Below are 9024 nucleotides of genomic sequence, written 5' to 3'. Positions count from 1 at the left end.
CCCCACAGATTAATGTTCGATAGCGCCCATTGTCAACGACTGTGAATAAAATAAAACATATATATCAATGTGGCACTGACATGCTTTTCACAAGCCGTGTGTCTATGAGCTGTCATAACGCACGACATTGTGGGCGTTATAACGCGCTATAACGCGCGCTGCTGCCACTTTAATTTGTTGCAGCTCGAATGAGGAGGTCCTATCTGGAAATACTCAGCCCCCGTTCGGCTCCGGCTCCACTTCCGAGGGGGAGAAACCAGGCTGTAAACACGAAGCATGCGCAGCCACGTAAGTAACCAGGTAGGAAGCATGCGCAGTCACCAAGTAACCGGGCAGGAAGCATGCGCAGTCACGTAAGTAACCAGGCAGGAAGCATGCGCAGCCACGTAAGTAACCAGGTAGGAAGCATGCGCAGCCACTAAGTAACCAGGTAGGAAGCATGCGCAGTCACCAAGTAACCAGGCAGGAAGCATGCGCAGTCACTAAGTAACCAGGCAGGAAGCATGCACAGTCACTAAGTAACCAGGCAGAAAGCATGCGCAGTCACTAAGTAACCAGGCAGGAAGCATGCGCAGTCACTAAGTAACCAGGCAGGAAGCATGCGCAGTCACTAAGTAACCAGGCAGGAAGCATGCGCAGTCACGTAAGTAACCAGGCAGGAAGCATGCGCAGTCACGTAAGTAACCAGGCAGGAAGCATGCGCAGTCACCAAGTAACCAGGCAGGAAGCATGCGCAGTCACGTAAGTAACCAGGCAGAAAGCATGCACAGTCACTAAGTAACCAGGCAGAAAGCATGCGCAGTCACTAAGTAACCAGGCAGGAAGCATGCGCAGTCACTAAGTAACCAGGCAGGAAGCATGCGCAGTCACGTAAGTAACCAGGCAGGAAGCATGCGCAGTCACGTAAGTAACCAGGCAGGAAGCATGCGCAGTCACCAAGTAACCAGGCAGGAAGCATGCGCAGCCACGTAAGTAACCAGGCAGGAAGCATGCGCAGTCACGTAAGTAACCAGGCAGGAAGCATGCGCAGTCACTAAGTAACCAGGCAGGAAGCATGCGCAGTCACTAAGTAACCAGGCAGGAAGCATGCGCAGTCACGTAAGTAAGCAGGCAGAAAGCATGCGCAGTCACCAAGTAACCAGGCAGGAAGCATGCACAGTCACTAAGTAACCAGGCAGGAAGCATGCACAGTCACGTAAGTAACCAGGCAGGAAGCATGCGCAGTCACTAAGTAACCAGGCAGGAAGCATGCGCAGTCACCAAGTAAGCAGGCAGGAAGCATGCGCAGTCACTAAGTAACCAGGCAGGAAGCATGCGCAGCCACGTAAGTAACCAGGTAGGAAGCATGCACAGTCACTAAGTAACCAGGCAGAAAGCATGCGCAGTCACTAACCAGGCAGGAAGCATGCGCAGTCACTAAGTAACCAGGCAGGAAGCATGCGCAGTCACTAAGTAAGCAGGCAGGAAGATTAGCGCGTGAAACCAAGGCGTGGCAGCGTTCCTGTGATTAATCACGGCTCTTCTTTGTTTGATCGGTGATTGATTGAATCTGTTCCCTTTGTCTTGCAGTGGGCGTGTCCGTTGGCCGTGTGTGGAGCGGGGGCATTGAGGAGCAGTGTGAGAAGATGGACGAACATCAAAGCCCCATCTCCAACCAGCAGCTTGCACAGTTGATAAGGTCTCTCATCTTGGTTGAACCGGGGAACCGACCTTTCCCACTTCTGGTAATCATCTCAACAGGGAACATGACCCATCTTGAGGGGACTGTCCATTCCAGAGATGTGGAATAAAAGGCCCTTAACAGGAATTGTGTGTTTCCTTGTGTTCCAGAGTCAGGAGTCCAGGATGTTCACGTCAGACCTGAAGTATCTGCAGGAAGACCTGCAGCTAAAGAAAGCCGGCGTGTTCAGGTCCATCCCCTACTCGCGGTTCTGCTCCAACAGGGATGCTCACTGCTACAGGAAGGCCTATCCTCATCTTGTGGCGTTCCAAGTGAGCATAAAGAATGTTTGTGTAAACGATGCCGGCTCGAAACCAGCAGATTTAATTTCATTTAATTCTCCCTTGTGTAATATCCAATCCCTGCATACATGAAAATCATTTCAAAGTAGCGGCTAGTGATTTAAGTACCCCCCCGTGTTTTTATTTTGCCTTTTATTTTGTCATCCTGTTCCGCTTCCTCAGGTTTCGTGTCAGGAGTCGGGCCAAGTTCTGCTCAAGAACAAAGATTGGGACGGCGTGCTGGAGCACACGCTGATGGCGTGGCGCTTCACCAGCGAATTGCCGCAGTGGGACACGGCGAACCACAACGCTCTCCGGGAACGGTGCTATCACGTTATGGCAGCTCACAGCCTGACTGCGCTCGAGCACTACCGACCTGAAGCCAGCAGGGGGCGCGAGCTGCTCAGAAGGTAGCGCAGCCACAGCCGCCTAACCCTAACCTAACCTAACCATAACCCTAATCTAACCATAACATAACCTAACCATAACCCTAACCATAACCTAACCCTAACCTAACCATAACCTAACCATAACCCTAACCTAACCTAACCATAATCCTAACCATAACCTAACCATAACCTAACCATAACATAACCTAACCATAACCCTAACCATAACCTAACCCTAACCTAACCATAACCTAACCATAACATAACCTAACCATAACCTAACCATAACCCTAACCTAACCTAACCATAACCCTAACCTAACCTAACCATAATCCTAACCATAACCTAACCATAACCTAACCTAACCTAACCCAGCCACAGCCCCCTAACCCCGACCCCGACCCCGACCCCGGCCATCAGAGTAGAGCTTCCTGTGAGTGGAGGTGTTCAGTCTACGGTCGCTCCATCGCCCCGGAACACGTTGGTGTCGAGTTGAGAGGAAGATGAGATCTGACTGGCTCCTCTTCCTTTGTGTCTAGGATGAAGATGGCTCAGTGGCACAGCCGGTCGATTGTGCCCTGCATTTCGGAGTTGCAAAGAATTATGGGACGCGACGATGGCTCCAGCACAGACACAAATAATACATGAACAGCTGGCTCCAGGTGTCGGCTGATTTGTGTGGAACAGGCCCAAAACGTTGTTACTCCACAAGTATTTATCTGTGTTCTGAGACGTGTTCCGTCTTTGCCGAGTGTGTTTTAACTCGAGTCAATGCTTGCATTGACGATGAAATGTCCTTCCTGTTTATATATTTACTCATCCTGTTGGAAATACTTGAAACGTGTTTTATGTTCGTGTTGTTCATTGAGAATTGTCTTTGTCAATGTTTGCCCTGGAAACTTGAAGATTTTTGATAAGAGACCTTAATTTCAATAAATGTGTTCCTTTGTACTGTTGAAAGGCTCCTTTGATCTGTGTTTTTGACCCTTTCATTCCTAAAGCCCTCAGAAGGGTTGTTCCTGTTCTTCAGATAATCTGCAGCAGTGATTCTATTTGATCTCATTGATTTGTGGGCGGTGCCCTCTGATTAGTAAAGACCGCTGCTGCGTAAAGATGGGCCTCTGCAGAACATGACGGGATTAATCGATCAATGGATAGATCATGTCTCCATTCAGGCAGCGTGTGACTTCTGCTCTGCGTGTTACCAGCTTTCACCACTAGGTGGAGCCCACGCTGCACCGACGTCCGCCTTCAGTGAGAGTGATGCTCGAGCCAGTGCAGGAACAGCTGTTGCCATGGCACTCTGCAGAGTGAGTATTAAATAAACTTTACATGCTATTCATGGTTCAAGATAATCAATTGTGGGGGGGGAGTCGGGGGGGCTGATATGTAAACTTACTGCTGTGTAATTGGGTGCCAGAAATAAACTTGTAATATGACTTATTCCTTATATTCTGACTTTATTTCCCTTTGGCGACTGTTAAGCTCCAGCCAGTCCCTGCAGCATGTACTTCACTGTGGTGTTCAATATTACTGTACTGCTTGTACTTCACTGTGGTGTTCAATATTACTGTACTGCTTGTACTTCACTGTGGTGTTTAATATTACTGTACTGCTTGTACTTCACTGTGGTGTTTAATATTACTGTACTGCTTGTACTTCACTGTGGTGTTCAATATTACTGTACTGCTTGTACTTCACTGTGGTGTTTAATATTACTGTACTGCTTGTACTTCACTGTGGTGTTTAATATTACTGTACTGCTTGTACTTCACTGTGGTGTTTAATATTACTGTACTGCTTGTACTTCACTGTGGTGTTTAATATTACTGTACTGCTTGTACTTCACTGTGGTGTTTAATATTACTCTACTGCTTGTACTTCACTGTGGTGTTTAATATTACTGTACTGCTTGTACTTCACTGTGGTGTTTAATATTACTGTACTGCTTGTACTTCACTGTGGTGTTTAATATTACTGTACTGCTTGTACTTCACTGTGGTGTTTAATAGTACTTCACTGTGATGTTTAATATTACTGTACTGCTTGTACTTCACTGTGATGTTTAATATTACTGTACTGCTTGTACTTCACTGTGGTGTTTAATATTACTCTACTGCTTGTACTTCACTGTGGTGTTTAATATTACTGTACTGCTTGTACTTCACTGTGGTGTTTAATATTACTGTACTGCTTGTACTTCACTGTGGTGTTTAATATTACTGTACTGCTTGTACTTCACTGTGGTGTTTAATATTACTGTACTGCTTGTACTTCACTGTGGTGTTTAATATTACTGTACTGCTTGTACTTCACTGTGGTGTTCGATATTACTGTACTGCTTGTACTTCACTGTGGTGTTTAATATTACTGTACTGCTTGTACTTCACTGTGGTGTTTAATATTACTGTACTGCTTGTACTTCACTGTGGTGTTTAATATTACTGTACTGCTTGTACTTCACTGTGGTGTTTAATATTACTGTACTGCTTGTACTTCACTGTGGTGTTTAATATTACTGTACTGCTTGTACTTCACTGTGGTGTTTAATATTACTGTACTGCTTGTACTTCACTGTGGTGTTTAATATTACTGTACTGCTTGTACTTCACTGTGGTGTTTAATATTACAGCTACGGCATTAAACTTCACACAGCAAATAGATTCTTTATTATAATGCTCCACAGTAAATGTTATCACAGATTAACGCATGGCCTTGATTTCGTCTTAGAGCTGCAGCGAATGAAAGCCTTCGCTAACGGAATGAGGAGCATTATGTCGGCTTCAAAGAGGTCAGGCGCACTCTGGCGTAGTGCACAAGTTAAGAGCCTTTATTACGGCATGGCTGTAAAGATAAAATAAACTAAAAACCAATCGAGGCTTTAAAGCCGCTCTCAGAACTGCAGATCAGAGACGGAGCTCCTGGTTCATTCCCTCGCTCGCTCGCTGCTGCCCGTTCATGAAATCAGCTCGACTTTACATCCCAAACGGGAGCATCAGCAAAAGTTCACGCTCCACGTACGGCCACCTTCCCTTTAAAGCAACAGAAGCTTTAAAGGAAGCTGCTCTCAGGGATTGTGTAGCCTTTAATGTGTGTGTGTTCTAAACAACAACAACAACAAAACTCCAGATAGCTGAGAAGTAGCTGCCCCCCCCCCCCCCCCCCAATGCTTTACTTTGCACTGATGCCTCACATTACAGAAATGCCTTAGAAGAAGAGATGGATTTATTTAAAGGAAAACACATATTTACACCGACCGTTACTGGCATAGTTGTGGCCAAATGCAATTTGTAGAAGATTGGTCTGCAGAGAATGGGATTCGTCTTTGCAGATAAAGTTCAACAGAAAAAAACAACCGACGATCCTTTGCAATAGCATTGTTGTTTAGGCAAATACTACACAATTAAACACCTTAAATGTGAGCAACATTCGGGACATTCAGCCTCACGGGGCATCAGTGGGACGAGGTGAGCGCGAGAAAAAGGCGTGGCCTGCTAGCAAAGCCAAAATGCAGAGGCGTTTGTATGAGAAATGACAAACACCAGGCTTGTCATTGATCATTTCACGCATATTTAACATGCTCTTTATTCACGAACACCTGCCTCGTTTGACCTGACGGGCGCGTTTTGAACATTTGCAGTCGGAAATGTTGAGTCATGTTAAAAAGGAAAAGAGAAAAGGAACCCGGACGTAGTAGTTTCTGACAGTGAATTACAAGGTCATTTATTCACAGCCTGCTGCGTCGATATCAGGCGTGTTTTAATACGCATAAATATCTGGGAGTTTTCCCAGGTAAAAGTGCTTTTGGTATTCGATTGGCCGGAATTAGCTTACGCAATTAGCTTCCAGCGCTCTTTGCGTACGCAGTCGCTGCAAAAGCATGAAAAGCAGCTCGGATGCGGAAGAAGTTTCAGATCTTCCTGAAGGCGCTGCAGGTTCTTTGTTCCGTTTATCTGCGGCGGTTGCGTCGGTTGCGTCGCATGCAAACGGGCTTTCATGCATTCCTCATTGCAAAGACACCTAAATTAATTTTCCCGGCTGTGCGGGGGCTTTCTCTCTCTCTCTCTCTTGTTTTTAATCAAATCATGAATTAATATTTTTCAGGTCATTTGAGTTACACTCCTGTCTCACCACGTTGCCCTTGGCAACAGCAAGGGGACACGCTGCCATACCCCGACGTGTCCGAGACGAAGGTCTTTGACTGATTTGGACCTGAGGATTAAATGAATAAATGCCCGAGGATCAGCATTAAGACAATTTCATGCTGCTTTCATTAACGTTGAACCCATTTCTGCTGAATTATAGCGCTGCTGCTTGAAACCTTCCCAGACACCAATGAGCATCCATCAAAGCCAACCACATTTCAATTTAAGTCTGCTAATGGGTGGCGTTTTCATCAGAGTGAAAACAGCACTGGGTCACAGGTAGAAATAAAATACGGGGACGTTTTCAAGCCGCGGTCGTTTCTTGGCTGTCCTTGGCACCGGCCCCGACCTGAGCAGTCGTCATCCGTAGTTCCAGCTCCACGCTGTCTCTCACTTTGTCTCAGGGCTGTCTTCCCAAGTTCAGGTAGCAGATGTTTGAAAGTCGCTGCAGATGTCTGGCGGAGGAATCCTGCGTGCAGGTGTGCAGCACGCCTTCCTGCGGCTCCTGGAAGCTTCTCACTCGATGGCGCTCGCAGGACGCGTGAAGACGAATGACAGCTGTCCAGAATTAAAAATGCCCCCCCCCCCCCCCCCCCCCCCCCCGCTCGCCTCCCGAACAGCACGCTCCAACTGGCTCGCCTTGCTCCTCCTGTTCTGTCAAAGTCGCCGATTCCTGACTGGAGATGACAAAAGTGCCTCTTCAGCTCGGGCAAACGGAGCTGACGGGAATGGATGCCGTGCGGCTGGAATCACAATGACGAGTCCAAAGGCCCGAGCCGGGTCCGAGGAGCCATTAGAGCCTTCTATTTCATTAGAGCCCTCCATATTCTCTCGTCCTGTAGTCCAATCGAGCGGTTCCTTTGAACGCCGTGGCTTCTTGTCCCGCCTGATGGTACAGCTACAATCTGCAGGCTAATAATTGCTTCCAGAATGATTAAGAACTGCTATTTATGTTTTTGTTTCTAGCCTGTCTAATCAAAGACGCTTTAAACCCACCTGCTGGATCGTTCTACGACCAGGAAATTATTTGTTCAGCACGAAGAGCCCGCTTTTACGAATGCTTGTGATTTATGCTAATATATTCCAGAAAATGTTTTAAAACTAGACAGATGCAACCCAGAAGAGAAATCTAAAAGCGCCGTTGTTTTGCGAATAATTGAATTCTGTATTCATTCATAGTCTTTTTTTATTTTATATATACTGTATATATTTATATTATATATTATTATACAAAACACATGACGAGTGCCGTTTTTGTTCTGATCCTCAACAAAATAGTTTAAATGTGATTTGTTGAAGTCAACATGCAGCTTTTATTCAACCTACAGCTGATAGCTGGAATTTATCACTCGATGATGATGATGATGATGATGGCCGTTTGAAGAAAACAACCTGCTTGTTGCCATGGAATCCGTTCACTCAACCTGCTTTCTCTTGAATAAATGTGTGCACCACATGCACATTTACCGCAGGAATACAATATGATTGGTTTGGATGAATATAGCTCCATTAGTCGAGATTCACGCAAAGACACTTTAAATGTCGACGTTTATATTCCAGTGATTGTGGAAACGAAGCGCTGCATGCAGGAGTAATTCCTCAATAAAGGTTTCTGACTTCCTCTGTGTTTCAGATATCGACGCTGGACCTGTGTGATTTTGTGCTACGCAGGTGAGGCCAGTTGTAGTTCCCATCGACTGTAGCCTCTATGCAATGACAATAACGGCTTTCTATTCTATTCTAGAGTTCTCAAATGAAGTTCTGCCCCTTTGAGCACAAGTAACGTGACGTCGAGCGTTATTATATTCAAGAGGAGATAAACAGCCTGAGAGACAGTCGAGACGGATAAAAGCTTCTGATTTTAACTCGTCCTTCTCCTCAGACTCCCATCCTAACCATATGTTACATTTAAAAACTATTTATAGCGCCCTTTTAAAATACAGAGCGGCTCCTGAAAATATCTTGAGAGGCCGGCGTTCAGACGTCGGACTGTGGCGGCGCCGAGGGGGTTCCTAAATGTCCCGGTCCCGTCCTGAATCTCTTTGTTTTCTAAGGGATGGCGTGTTCCCGCCCCCTCTCTGCGCCCGTCTTCCTCCTCAGACAGGAAGTCATTCCAGGGGTTCTCACCCCATCACAGACGGCCATTTAACGCATCGCTGGAAACGGAAAATGAAGCTGGAGTAGCAGCCGCTCCACCGGACCCGGCGACTCCTCTCTCGCCTGCTGTGCACGGATGGGAGGTGCACGCCAACCTGGCGTGCACAGCTGGAGACAGCTGTCCTCTGTCTCCCTCTCCTCACCCTGGGGACAGCTGTCCTCTGTCTCCCTCTCCTCACCCTGGAGATAGCTGTCCTCTCGGTCTCCCTCTCCTCACCCTGGAGACAGCTGTCCTCTGTCTCCCTCTCCTCACCCTGGAGACAGCTGTCCTCTCGGTCTCCCTCTCCTCACCCTGGAGACAGCTGTCCTCTCGGTCTCCCTCTCCTCACCCT

This window comes from Brachionichthys hirsutus, chromosome 24 (assembly GCF_040956055.1).
Source record: "Brachionichthys hirsutus isolate HB-005 chromosome 24, CSIRO-AGI_Bhir_v1, whole genome shotgun sequence".
Taxonomy (NCBI): Eukaryota; Metazoa; Chordata; class Actinopteri; order Lophiiformes; family Brachionichthyidae; genus Brachionichthys; species Brachionichthys hirsutus.
The sequence above is the reverse complement of the archived record's forward strand: the minus strand, read 5'-3'. Positions refer to the sequence as shown.